Here is a 14,322-nt window from a genome sequence, read left to right on the forward strand (position 1 = left end):
ATTGGCTTCCTTTCCTTCCCTGTCTCACTTCCCTACACCCCATGTGGTACTTCCTGGTATCACTTCCCATTGAATGACTTGCATTTGAATCCTTGTCTCAGGGTATCCCTCTGAGGGAACACCAAATTAGACAGTATCTCATACAGAGAAAGTGGGTTGTTCAAGAGCCTGGGGACATAAGCGTGGAGATCTCATGACACCTTTAAAGTGATTGTACAGATTATTTGAGAATCTGCTATCCTGGTCTCTTGGTCAACTGTTTGGACTCATCTGAGGCTTAGAAATCAGTGTGTACCACATTATAATGGCTCCTGTTTTATTTTGGGAACTGTTGGAGCTTAGAACCCCAGGAGATTGTTGATTTTCCCTGGATTCCTCAGACCTACGCCGTGTTGGGCACGTAGTGTGCATTCCATGAGTGATTTTGAATTAGTGAACTTGTTTATTTTATTAAAATTAGTGTATAAAAAATTCCAGTGCCTAATATGTAATGCATGTTCAATAAATGTTTATTGAACAGAATTAAAGGACATTGCAAAGTCGGACTTCTTTTGAACAGGCATTTTGCCACCTAGTGGTGATTTTGAGGAGGGGCTTTGCAGGCGCAAGTCTTGTGGTCCAGAATTTGGGGGACTTTGATTTTACATAGGTTGGAAGCTCAAGTTGGAAGCTGAGTTATTTGTAACAGCAAAATGACAGAAATAGCTTAAATGTTCACAGCAGGGGCATGATAAATTAAATGATGCGATATCATCTTCATAGAACACCATGCTGTTATCAAAATGGATTGATTTATATACACTGATACCAAATTTTTCCAGGACCCGTTGTTCAAGTGATAATCTGGAAAATAAACTGGAAATCACAGAAAATATATATAGTATAATGTCATCATGTTAAAACAAAAGGAAAATACCTACTATATCTTTGGTTGGTTGAGAGGTGGGCTCAGCAACAGACTGGGTGGGGTGACAAGAAGGTTTTTCAGTCCCTTCCAGTTCTGCGATTCTGTAATCCTATGAAGTCAAAGTTTACAGTTCCTTTAAAATATATATTGCTTTGACCCATATAAAAAAACTGTAAAACTTTATGGAAGGACATAATAGAAGATCTGGCTAAATGAAGACACATGTCAAGTGTCCTGGATTGATAGAGTCAACCTTGCAGAAATAGAACATTCCTCAAAGTTAATCCAAGTTTAAAAACAGCAATAACAAAATTAATATCCCAGGGCATTTTTGGTTCTGGAGGACCTGAAAAAGTCTTATAAAATTCATCCTGAAGTTCAAATGTATTAAGAAGAGTTAGAAAGTATTTGAAAATGAAATCCATATTGTAAGGTTAGAATAGCATCATACACTAGAGCTAGAACAGACAAAGGAAACAAAAGAGAAAACCCCAGAAGCAGAGAATTTAGTATATACCAAAGTGATGCTTCAAGTCAGTCAGGAAAAGATGGGTTGTTCAATAAACTGCTGAGACAGCAGTTGCCTTGGTGGTCCTTCCCATGGGCAAGACACCTGTACATATCATTTCTAGAAAAGTTTCACTAGCCTGATCATTCAGAAAATAGTTTAGGTTGTATTTTTCTGTCTGACCTTGTAATGAAATAAATTCCTGCTAAATTAATGAAAGAAAAAAGAACAAAGTCATTAAATATGAGAAATATTGGTAAATATATAATGTTGGTAATATTGGTAAATATATAATGTTGGGCTTGAGATAGACTATAAATACAATCTTAAAGGCAGAAACCATGATGAAAAGACAGATTTGTTTCTATCAAAAATTTTTAAAGTTTGCATATCTGTGGATATAAATTAACAAAGCTGAAAGACAAATACCAAGCAGGGGAAATGTTTATTACATAAATGACAGAAAATTCTTAAATATATAAAGCGCTTTCACAAGACAGTAAGATTAAAAGGAATGTTTGATAGACAAATGGATAAGGATATTTGGTACGGATACAAATGGATAAAAAAGGATACAAGAAGGATACAAAGGGATACATGCTTACAAATGGTAAGGATATTTGCCAAAGAAGAAATCCAAACAGCATATAAGCAGGAAAATGTTTACATCGTTGAAAAATCAAGGGAATGCACATTAAAAGGACAGTGAGGAACCTTTCATCCTATCAAAGTTTCAAATATCTAAAGCCATTTTAATCTTGCATTTCAAGAGAGTTGCATATCAGAGTGTTGACAGTGATTAATTATCTGTGGGTAGTGGAATAAGGACACTTTTCACTTCTTTGTTTGATTTTTTTTTGGTATTAATAGTTTACTTTTATAATAAAGGAATAATAGTTTGTGCTGACTCTTAAAAGAGTGCTCCACTGAAATCTCTGGAGAACTCATTCCTGGGGAAGGAGCAAAGGACATATCGAAGCGATGGGTTTCCTCTAGGGCCTGGCTTGCAGTTGCTGACCCACATTGCATCATCTTGGCCCCAACATCAGGACCCCGGGGCTAGGTGGCTGCTATTTTAGACAAGCGGCATAAGACCAAGTCACGGAGACCACTCAGCAAGTGGGAGCCTAACAGTCCTGGTGACAATTTATGAAAATAACACACTAGAACTTGGGGTGACTACTCTCTTCAAACCAAAAAAAAAGGAAGGAAAAATATTAAAGGCTTGCCTGAATGCCTGATTGTGTTCTGTGGGAAGAAAGGCTGGGTTACCAGAAGAAAAAGTGAAATCATTCAAGCCTGTGGATGAAGAAAATGTTGAGCGAGTGTTTGTTGAAGCGGAACAGGCAAATGGAGATGCCCTAGTTGTCTTCACTGGGGTCATTTCAGAATCAGAACCGGTCTGTTCCAAAAGTTAGAACAGCCCGCCTGGCCCATGTTCAAGAAAAATGAAAGTTCCCTTCAGTCAAGGTATCACCGGGTCACTGCAGCCTATCAAGTGTGTGACCCTTATCAAATCCCATGGCCACCTTCCTTGGCTCTCAAACTGAATCGAGATCAGCAGAGAGTTACGTAGTCTATAGAGCTACTGTCTACAGCTGGTTTTAAACCAAGTGAGCTTCACAATTCTTCAGTTACTCTCTCTTTAACTGAGGATTCAGCTTCTGGTACTTCCTCTGGGAGGTGCAGATGAAAGTCTCTCTGTATCCAGGCAGCATCTACCTCTGGAAAAAACTGAGTTACCCTGGGTTGGGTTCCCTGGAAGCAGCCTCTGAGAGAAGTCTCTGTGTGCAGAGCTGTTGGGGATGCGATGGAGGGATCCTCAGGGACAACACCCACAATTGAGGGGCAGAGGACTGGGCAGAGGGAGAAATGGTGCTTCTCAGCCAATCCTATGGAGAGTTCTGGAAGCGCGGTGACCTTGTAGTGTTGTCCTCAACTGAGGCACAGGGGCTAGGCCTTTGTATCCCCTAAATTAACAAGTCACTGGATGCATGCTGTTCCTGGGGAGAAAGCATATTTTGGATGAGGCAGATTATATCAGTCTTTGCCAAGGGAAGTCTCTAGGGAGGAAGGCCGCTGAATTGTCCTAGCAGACTGTTGAGGAATAAAGGAAGGTCCTGAGAGAAGTGGGCCTGCTGGAAGGTTTTCTTGTGGAGCCAGAAGACCAGACAGATGGGTATGCTCCACAGGAGGTCCAAAGGACAGACCATCCACAATGGCAATGGGAAATGCACTAGTGAGAGAAGTACCAGCATTACGAAGAAGTTCAGAGGGGGTTCTTTTCTGCAGGCCAGGGATGATGGGAAGAGAAGCAGTCATAGGGCTGGTGTTGGTAATATCTTGGTTGGTAATGATAGCATCCTGGGGCCACAGAAGCCAGAAGAAGCCTGGAGGCTGTAATTACCAGAAAAGCTGCCAAGCTAAGAGAGGCTGCACAGGGAATTAGATCCTCAGGGGCTCTGAAGGTATTTAATAGTATGAGGTGGGCCTAGGGGAAAACTAGATGGGCAGCTAGCAGGGTACTGCTTAATATCTATAATCAGAAGAAGGCAAGAATGGGGGAACAGGAGTCTGAAGGTGGTTGCCCTAATAAAAAAGTCATGCTTCTTGCTCAGTTCTCAGATCTGAGTCAATCTTCAGACCAAAACCACAGAACCCATCAACTGAAGAGGTGGCTGGGTCTTTAGGAAGGACGCCACAACACGGAAACAAATATCTACTACAATGATTACTCTGTGGACTGTGACCATTTTCACAGCTAGCTGTATGTTGGGGAAAGAGAAACACCCAGAAATTTTGCAGGGTCTGAAAGGATCTCATTAGCCAGAAACACAAAGTGTTATCATGGTCCCTCTGTAATTACGGGGGTCCGTGGTAAGCAGAGTCCTGAATGATATCCAGCTTATGATGAGTCCATGGGAGCACAGACCCATACACTGGTCTTTCCTAAGTCCCTGAGTATATTATTGGGATGATATATTGAGAGCAAGCTCCACATTAGGTCCTTGGCCTTGAGTACTCATGGTGGGGAAGACCAAGGAAAGCCACTAAAACTGTCCCCTCCCTACCAAGATGAGCTAATAAAGCAAAACCAATATTTCACCCAAGGGGACAGGAGGAGGATGGTAGAGATTAATGCCACCATTAAAGATCTAAAGGAGGGGTGCCTGGGTGGCTCAGTGGGTTAAAGCCTCTGCCTTCGGTGATCCTGGGGTCCTGGGATTGGGCCCTGCATTGGGCTCTCTGCTTGGCAGGGGGCCTGCTTCCACCCACCCCCCCTGCCTGCCTCTCTGCCTACTTGTGATCTCTGTATGTCAAATAAATAAATAAAATCTTAGGAAAAAAAACCCCTAAAGTATACAGAGTAGTTGTCCTGTTATATCTCCATTTAATTTGCCAGTCTGGCCGCTTCAGAAACCAGGAGAACAGTTTATTGACTGTGGACTTAACCATGTAGTTGACTGGTGATAGTCACTGTGCCATCTTGGTGATCTGTCATAATACAGTCCAAAAGGATAGGAACCACCTGGACATCGCAGAGAGCCCCACCCCATCTGTTACACTGATAGCAGTGTGCTCCTCAGGCATGCTGAGCCGGAGATAGCTAGCACATTGCAACCCTTGGTCAGACACATGCCCTTCAGAAAAGCCCATGAAGATTCAGGGACCTGCCACTTCTGTTTTCAGGGAATCAGTGATCAGGGATCTGCCAGGATAGTTCCTTCAAAGTAAAAGGCAAATTAGAAAACACAAATAAGCAAGGCTAAAGAAAATAGTGCCTATAATCTTGTAAAACCTTATAATCCTCTAAAGGTGTCCTTAGTGTTTACATCTTTTAGGATGTTTTTCATCGTGCACAGAATATCAATCTAACAAATACAGAATCATACCACTATCTGATACCGTGTTTATTTCCTTGTTCGCTTGCTCACTGCCTGGATCTCCTCACTGTGTATACAAGCTCCGTGAAAGTCACTTTCTTCTCTTGTTCACTGCTGCACCCCTGGCACCTAGAACACACTTGGTGCTGGATAAGTATTTTTTGGTGGCATAAACCATACATATTAGACGCATTGTTTTGTAGCTAGTTATTTTCAACGAACTTCCAGCTGCTTCAGGTTGTACTTCATTTTTCTTAAAATGTGTCGTTCTGGAAGTCATGTGAAGTCACGTGAAGCAGAGAGCTCTCACTCCAGAGACTACTTTCATCAGTGCAACTTCAAAACCAAGAAACCTTAGTCTTTCGGCAGCCCTCGAGTCTCTTTCCCTTTGGCCGGCCCTGCCTTAGACTCTTTTTTTAAAAAATTAAATGTATTTATTTTCAGCATAACAGTATTTATTATTTTTGCACCACACCCAGTGCCCCATGCAATCCGTGCCCTCTATAATACCCACCACCTGGTACCCTGCCTTAGGTGCCTGGATCTCTCTTTAGAGGTCCCAAACCAGGTTCCAAGGACTCGAGGGAAGACCGGACAGGCAAACAGCCTAGCCCGCAGCCACGTCCCACCTCCGACCACGCGGGGGCGTTAGAGCGCCTCCGCGGGCTCCTGGCCAGTGGCCCGCTAGGGGGACGACTCTGCGGGTGTGGGCGGAGCAAAAGGCGCCCCGGCCGGGACAGGGGGCAGGAAGTGAGGAGGTGGGGCTTCTGCGATGGGGTAGGCGCTTGCGCAAGTCCGGTCGGCGGAGTCTTCGTTTTCGCCACTGCTAGGGTCTGTCCTTCTTTTACGAGTTGGGCCGGGCCCAAGGGGCGGGGGCAGAGTGCTCGAGTTGGGGTGGAAGAAGGTCTTCGAGGTGGAGGGACTTGGGGGAGGGGGTGCGGGGTGAGGGGCGGGGCTCGTGAGCACCGCAGGGAAGGTTGGGGTGGCGGAGCCTGGGGGGCAGGGACGAAGGGGCGTCCGGCCGGGAGTGGGGGGGGCCGGCGTCTGCGGTCGGGGGAGAGGGGCGAGTGGAGAAGGGGCGCGGGAGAGCCCCGCCTCAGCCGTCCCTCCCGTCCCGGCGTGAAGTGCAGGGACCCCAGGATGCCCAGCCAGCCGGGGAAGTGCAAGTCGGCAGGTGGATGTGGCTTCCGGGAAGCGAACCCTGCCTCTCCCCTCAGCCTTACCTCCTCTTCAGCGGCTGTGTGTTTGTTTGTGTAAAGTAGTAGAATTAACGCAGCCCGGCGTGCCTCTCACGGACACCTTCCCCTGTGGAAAACCGCTCCTGGCCGCCGGAAGCAGCCCGGGAGGCAACCCCTCTCTCACCTCCTCCCTCTGAAAGCAGAGAGCCTAAAAGTTTTCCTGCCTAAGCCCTGCCACGAAGAAGGGAACATTTCCTGTCGCAGCAGCTCCCCGGAGTTGTGCTCCTTCCTTCATGAAGTCGGCTACGAATGCTGCTCTTGACACGTTTTAAAGAATGTCCCTTGCGTGCGTAGACAGGAGCGACGGTGTTGTTGCGCCGTGCGGTCCTCAGTGAGAAACTGGAGTCCGGGCCGATGAGAATCGCTCAGGGGGAGCTCAGGGACTGGCGGGCTCTGGTGACGGCCGCCAGCGCTGTGTAACCCTCGCGAAAATGATGCGGGTCTCTCTGCAGCCTCTCAGCCGTGGGGGCGAAGGGGTGCAGCCTGGCACTGGGAAGCTTAAGAACCAAGTCTGTTGCCTTCCACTTTATTATTTTTTTTTTTAAGTCTTCCATCATGGGTGTACTTTGCTTGAATGATTATTTTAAAGTACACGTCCTATTTTTGCCAATCTGACAGCTGTTGCCATAGAAACCAGAGAAGAAATAGTCATTTTCAGCAGAGTTGTTAAAACCGTCTCCCAGGCTTCGGCTGCGAGTGCCAGTGAGTGCTGTCCTTGCTCGTTCTGAGATGGTCCTTGAAGAATTAAGGATCTGAAATGTTCGTAGAGGCTAACGATCCAAGTGGTGTGATTTTTTTTTCTCACATCATTAATTTAGTAGTCTTAGAAGTTTGCCAGCTATGTTTGTTGACCTGCTGCCGTTCTTTGAAGAGGAAGTGTCAACCCTGATTCTTTCTTAGGCTCTGTGTAGTCTGTGTTGGCTCTTTGAAAACGTATAAATAGATTTCTTCCCCAATCCTTTACCCTTTCTTAAGGATAAACGAGGGATTGCAAAATATCAGGCACTATTTCTGTTCTAAATGACACTTGACTGTCAGTGAAACAGATGATAGTGTTTCTAGTTATGTTCATGTAATGTTTGGGGCTTTTGCTTATACCTTCTGTGTCAAAATTTTTTTTAAAGATTTCATGCAAGACATGAGAGATGAGCAGGAGTTTGCTTGCAGTAGTCACAGAGCTAAGCAGTGCTATAGATGTGCATAGAAATAGAGACGCGAGCTTTTCTGAAGGGTATAAGTAAATCGGTGGGTCTAGAGCTTAGGAATGGGCGAGGGCGAGCTGGGGTAAGATGCCTGGAGAAATAGTGGGAGGTGGTGTTAGGAGAGGCTTGGTCTTCTATATAGAGGAGTTTGTGGAAGCCCATGGAAACCACTGGAAATTACAAAAGTAGTTGCCCTTACTGGTTTTGGGGCTTATAAGAGTAATAGTACATCCTGTAAAAATTTAAACAGCACAGAAATACATGAGATGAAAATACTAAGTCCTTTACATCCACCATTCTGCCACTCAAAATAACCATAATGAATAGTTTGCTGTGTTTTGCTTTAGATTTATTTATATTTACATATACTAGCATATTTCAGCATTGCTATTTCTGTAAGTTGGGCAGAGATTTTTGTTTGCTTTATTTTCTGTGGTATCTCAAAAATCCAGAATGGCATGTGGTATGGCATGTAGGAGGCACTCATTAAATATTTAATGAATGAATAACATCATTCAGACATCAAAAACTGAATGGGGTCTAGTGTAGGATTGTTTGGCCGAGGTGGTTAAAAAGGTTTTTGTTTGTTTGTTTTTAAGTTCGTTGCCAGCATTTTAAAACTGATAACTTTTCACATTAAACTTGAATTTCTGACTTTTCTTGAAAATACTGAACTGTGGTAACACTAAGCTCAAGTTCCTTTACACTTGTTGCATCTTCTTTAGATGGACATGAACCTGCATTTACTTAAGTATGACTTTGCCTGGACCCTACAGACTTGTGCTATTGAGTACAGTAGCCACTAGTCACCTATGGCTATTTTGTTTCAAATGAACTAAAATTGAGTTCATTAAGAATTCTGTTCCTCAGTCACACCAGCCACATTTTGAGTGCTCAGTAGCCATAGGTAGGAGCTACCATACTGAACAACGCAGACACATTTCTATCATTGCAGAAATTTCTGTCATGCAGCACTGGTTTACACAACTGAGTTTGCCATTCCTGATCTACAGAATTTTTGCAAGTAGCATTTGTTGTTATTTTTAAGAATTTTTAAGATTCGTGTCTCTTTTTGCCATTACACAGATCTCCAATTTTAAAAAAATGGCTGCATAGTACTTAACAATGTAGGACTTTATGTGAGTGGTGGGAGTAGGATTCTGTTGTCTGATTTGCATTTTAGAAAGATTGCTTAGTTCTAGTTTGGGGGGGGGGGGGTGATGAGCTGGAGGGGTAGGAGTTGGTGGTTTAATAGGCAGAGAGAGTGGAGGGTATATAGTAATCCACAATTTAAGGCCACAGAGCCCAGGAAAGGTAGATTGAGATATTAAGGTGGCAGAATTGACATGACTGATTTAATGTGGATTGAGATTTTTTTAAAAAGATTTTATTTATTTATTTGACAGACAGAGATCACAAGTAGGCAGAGAAGCAGGCAGAAGAGAGAGGAAGAAGCAGGCTACCTGCCGAGCAGAGAGCCCGATGCGATGCGGGGCTCTATGCCAGAAACCTAGGATCAAGGCAGAGGCTTTAACCCACTGAGCCACCCAGGCTCCCCTGGATTGAGATCTTTTGTATGGTAGAGTCACTGCAGAGATTATCCAGAACTGATTATCTAGAACTGATTCAGTGTTGAAAATTGGGAGTTCGGCTTTACAAAGTCTAGAAGGAACCCTTAGCTAATTCTAATAAGCAGCATGTGTAATGTCAAAATGTTACCAGCTTGTATAGGTGTAACTTACACCGTGTAACTTCTTAAGTCAGAGATCACTTATTTACAAGATATGGAAACTCTTTGAAGAAAGGGAATTGGTTTTGGAAGAAAGTAAAAGCTCATGAAGCTCAGTTAAATTTAGAAGTACAGTGGGCTCTTGGGAAAAGGATGGTTTGAATCTTGCCCCCCACCCCGCTTTTCCTCTCCCTGAGACTTCATGACCTTTTCCTTTCCTCGCATTGATTCCATTGTCCTTCCTGTTGATCTGTTTCTTTTGTAAAGGTTTTTGTTTGCAGTTCTTGCTTGCATATTGCTTTGTGTTGCCATAGCACCAACTGTAACTCAGGTTATACATGCCTTTACTCCTTTGCCTGATACTGCCTCACCAAAAGTCTTTTCTGTGTTGTATATCCACTCCTGGTTCTGTAGCCAGTGGCAGGGGTCTCTGGGAAGGATTGAAAGTCCGGCCCTGTCCCTTAAGTTGAGGCTGTAGGATGCCATTATAAAGGGAGTGTGATCGGGCAAGTGTCTGAAGCTTATCTCCTATAGTAAAGGATCTAAGAATGTGGGTTTGTGTTGTTTTTGCAGTTTGACTTCTAGCAAATTTTTAAACCTTAAGTATATTTTCCCATTTGAAACACTTTTTTTCTCCATCTGCCCATATGGCATAAAAAAGAAGAGTTGCCTTGAACTCTTCTGCTACTCATGGATATCCTTTCTTTTTTAAAAATTCATATAATGTGTGGTACTTAATGAGGAACTATGTCTTAATATCCCTTAATAATCTTGCTGAGATACATTTTTCCCCTCAACTCCATAACATCCATGAAGGCAGGGACTGGATTTTATGCTGCATCTGTAACTCACAAACTACCTAGCTGATGAAGAACCTTACTAGCTACTCAAATACTAATTTTGAAATGATTTTTAAGCTTCATTTATTTTACTACATTCTGCTTGGTTCAAAAAAAACAAAACAAAACTTGGAAAGTATCTTGTTAATAACATCAGATTATTATGTATCAAGTCTGGACTCATTTAAAATGGATAGTGATTCCACAAGGTTTACTTGGAGTTGATGTTTACTTAGCATGCCCTTTATTCACATGATATGTTAATAATTCAAGGTTGGAATATATAAAGTATATAAAAATTTTGAGTGACTTTCAAATAGCTTGATATATAGGTAATATGGCTTATTAAAACCGATATTCTGAAGCATCTTTCTAAATAATATTGTATTAGTCTAGTTCGAGTTAGATTTACATATTTTCCTCCGACCTTTATTGTGAGGATTTTGAAACAGAAAAATTGAAAAAATTTTTAATGAACACATCTATAAACATGACTTAGATACGATTGTTAATATTTTACTGCATTGGCTTTATGTCGCGCGCGTGCGTACGTGTGTGTGTTTTTTTGTTACATAATTTGAAATGATGAATTTTATTCATCATAAATAGCTACTTCAGCAAGTACTAAGTCAGGTGTAAGATATTCACTTACATAACCACATCACTATCATCTAATAAGCAGTACTTACCTAAAATAACCTAAAAGCAAATCCATGTGTAAATTCCCCCAAGAGTCCCAGTTATCTCCTAAAGCTGTTTTTTTTTCTTTCACGCTAACTTCTAATCAGAGTTCACACATTGCATTTTATTGTTGTCTCTTTTTAGTATCTTTTGAAAAATAGTTTAATTGATATGTGATTGATATAAAATAAATTGTACATAGTTAAGCTGTATAGTATAGGTTTTGGCCTGTGTGTAAAGCTGTGAAACTAACACCACAGTAAAAATAGTGAACATATTTGTTACCTCCAAAACTTTATAATCTCTTTCCTGATTTTTACCTTCCTATCCTCAGGCAATCATTGATCTCTTTGAAATATAAATTATTTTGTATTTTTTACAGTTAATATTATAGAGCTGGAATCATAGAGTATGCACTTTTTTGGAGGGTGTAGGGTCTGGCTTCTATCACTTGATAGTATATAGAGATAAAATTGTTTTTGTATATTGCTTTTGTATCCTGCCCCCTAACTAAATTCATTATGATATCTTTGGATTTTTAAAAAAATTTATTTTGGTTTTTTTTGAAAGATTTTATTTATTTGTTTGACAGACAGAGATCACAAGTAGGCAGAGAGGCAGGCAGAGAGAGGAAGGGAAGCAGGCTCTGCTCCAGGCAGAGAGCCCCATGTGGGGCTCGATCCCAGGACCCTAGGATCATGACCTGAGCCAAAGGCAGAGGCCTCAACCCACTGAGCCACCCAGGCACCCCTATCTTTGGATTTTAAAAATACATGATCATGTTACATAGGCCTAAAGGCCATTTAGCTTATATGTTGCTTGTCTGTGTGCCATTTATTTAATTAGACATTTATTCATTCTATCGTGTTGACTAGGATCTCCAGTACAATATTGAATTTAAGTGGTAACAGTGAGCATCCTTGACTCAGTACTGATCTTAGGAAGAAAGTATAGTCTTTCTCCAATAAATATGCTGTTGGTTATAGTTTTCTATAGGTGTCGTAGTTTACTGAGAGTTTTTTTTTTTTTTTTTTTTAAATCAGGGTTGGATGTGGGATTTTATGAAATGCTTTTTCTAGGGCACCCTGGTGGCTCAGTCAGTTAAGTGTCTGCCTCAGCTCAGGTCATGGTTCTGGGGTCCTGGGGTGAAGTGCTGCGTTGTGCTTCTTGCTCAGTGGGCAGTGTACTTCTGCCTCTGCTTTTGGCTCCCCCTGCTTGTGCTCTCTTTCTCTCTCCCTCTGACAAATAAATAAATAAAATCTTTTAAGAAAAAGCTTTTTCTTTATTGAGATGATCATGTAGTGTTTCTTTTTCAATAAATAGGGTGGATTAGATTGCTTTATGAATTTTTATTCAAATTCAAAATTACATTCCTGGGACACATCTCAGCTGGTTATGAAGTATTCTTTTTATATATTGTTGAATTCGATTTTCTAAAATGCTGTTTTGTATCTATGTTCATGAGAGATATTACTCTATAGTCTTGTAATTTTTTTCTGGCTTTGGTATCACAGTAATGCAGATCTTATGGAATAAAATATAAGCTATTAATTTCTTTTAAATTTTCTGGAAGAGTTTGAATAGAATTTTTATTAATTCTTTCTTAAATGTTTGGTAGAATTGCCCAGTGAAGATATTTGGGCTGGAAGCTATCTTTGCAGGAAGGTTTTTAACTACAAGTTCAATTTAAAAAAATAAACGTAAGGCTTTTCAGATATATCCATTTCTTTCTGAATTAGCTTTGGTAGTTTCTGTTTGTCAAGGAATTGGTCCATTTCATCAAAGTTATGAAATTAAAATTTTTCTCTTCCACTGGTTTTAAGAAATTTGATTAGGATATGTTTCTAAGTAAGTTTCCTTTGTGTTTACTATGTGTATGGCTTTTTAAATTTTGTAGATTTGTGGGTTTACAGTTTTCATGAAATTTGGAAAATGTTGGCCATTATTTTTCCAAGTTTTTCTTTTTCTCTCTCTCTTCCTTCCTTCCTTCCTTCCTTCCTTGCTTCCTCTCTCCCTCCCTCTTTCTTTCTTTCTTCCTATCTATCTATCTATCTATCTATCTATCTATCACCATCCCTCCCCTCTTTTCAGGGACTCCAGTTATACATATATTAGGCCACTCAACTTATCCTACATCTTCCTGATGCTCTGTCCCTTTTTTTACCCCCTTGGTTTTTTATTTTCGTTTTTTTGGTCCCTATTGATATGTCAAGTTCACAAGTCTTTATTTCATTGTACAATATCTAATCTGCTGTTAGTGTCATTTTCATTGAAGGCAATGTACTTTTCTTGTCTTGATGTTCTTTGTAGGTCTTTTAAAAAAACATATTCCATGTTTCTGCATAACGTTCTCAGATTTTCCTTTAAGATCCTAAACACATAGGATATGGTTGCAATAACTACTTTAATATCCTTATCAATCAATGCTGTTGTTCATGTTATTTAGGACTGAGTTTTTATTAATATTTAATTAATATTAATAAATTAATAAATCAGTATTTAATTAATATCCTAATTATAGTTCACATATCCTGCATCTTGGCTGCTGGTAATTTTTAATTATGAATTTTACCTTATTAGTGGTGGATATTTTTATATTCTTTTAACTGTTTTTAAGCTTTTTTCTAGAATGTGGTTAAGTTCTTTGAAAACAGTTTGATCTTTTTTAGTCTTGCTTTTAACCTTCGTTAGGTACGGCTAGTATTGCTTTTAATCTTGGTTGGGTATGCCAGAGTAGCTTTTAGTCTAGGACTAATTGTTCTCTAGTGGGGCAAAACCCTTCTGAGTATTCTACCCAATGCCCCGTGAATTCAGAGGTTTTCCATTTTGAAGGGTAGAAATAGGCACTCTTGTCTGCCCTCCACGGGCCCTGGATGTTACTCCACTAATCCTGTCAAGTGATTCTTTCCCATCTTTAGGGACTTTCTTCACATGAATGCCCTGTTTAGAACTCATTTGAGGACACCAAGCAGATTTCCCTGCCTAACACCTTCTGGAATTCTTTCTCTGCACAGTTGTGTCTTTTCTTGTACTCTGCTCTGCGGGGTCTTTTTTCTGTGGCCTACTTCAACTCCCAGTTTCATCTCTCCAATTTAGGAATATTGTTGGGCTGTGCTAGGTTTCCCCTGTCTACATAGTGGCCTGGAAATTCTCTAGGTAGGAAGCTGGGGCAATTGTAGGGCTCATCACATTTGTTTCCCATCTCTCAGGGGTCACTGGTCTTCATTGCCTGATGTCCAGTGTGTTGAAACCATTGTTTTATTTATTCTGTTTTTTCATTTGCTTTCAGTGGGAGGATAAGTTTAGCTTATCTTATTCCATTTTGACCCTAGTC

General features: G+C 41.1%; 1 protein-coding gene across 7 annotated transcripts in view; it reads left to right on the plus strand.

Annotated features, from left to right (window-relative positions):
- The first annotated feature begins 6,032 nt into the window (after positions 1 to 6,032).
- The window catches only part of OMA1 (OMA1 zinc metallopeptidase), an 89,136-nt gene continuing 80,846 nt past the window's right edge, over positions 6,033 to 14,322 (plus strand). For 5 of the 7 annotated variants that reach the window (XM_032301661.1, XM_032301666.1, XM_032301665.1 and 2 more), the window contains exon 1: positions 6,033 to 6,130. The gene's annotated coding sequence lies outside the window, so the exon portion shown is untranslated. Of the gene's footprint in view, positions 6,131 to 6,250; positions 6,474 to 6,506; positions 7,771 to 14,322 lie in introns of those variants that run through there. The other 2 variants (XM_032301663.1, XM_032301662.1) reach the window with 2 other exon arrangements.

The sequence above is a fragment of the Mustela erminea genome, chromosome 10 (genome assembly GCF_009829155.1).
Source record: "Mustela erminea isolate mMusErm1 chromosome 10, mMusErm1.Pri, whole genome shotgun sequence".
Classification (NCBI taxonomy): domain Eukaryota; kingdom Metazoa; phylum Chordata; class Mammalia; order Carnivora; family Mustelidae; genus Mustela; species Mustela erminea.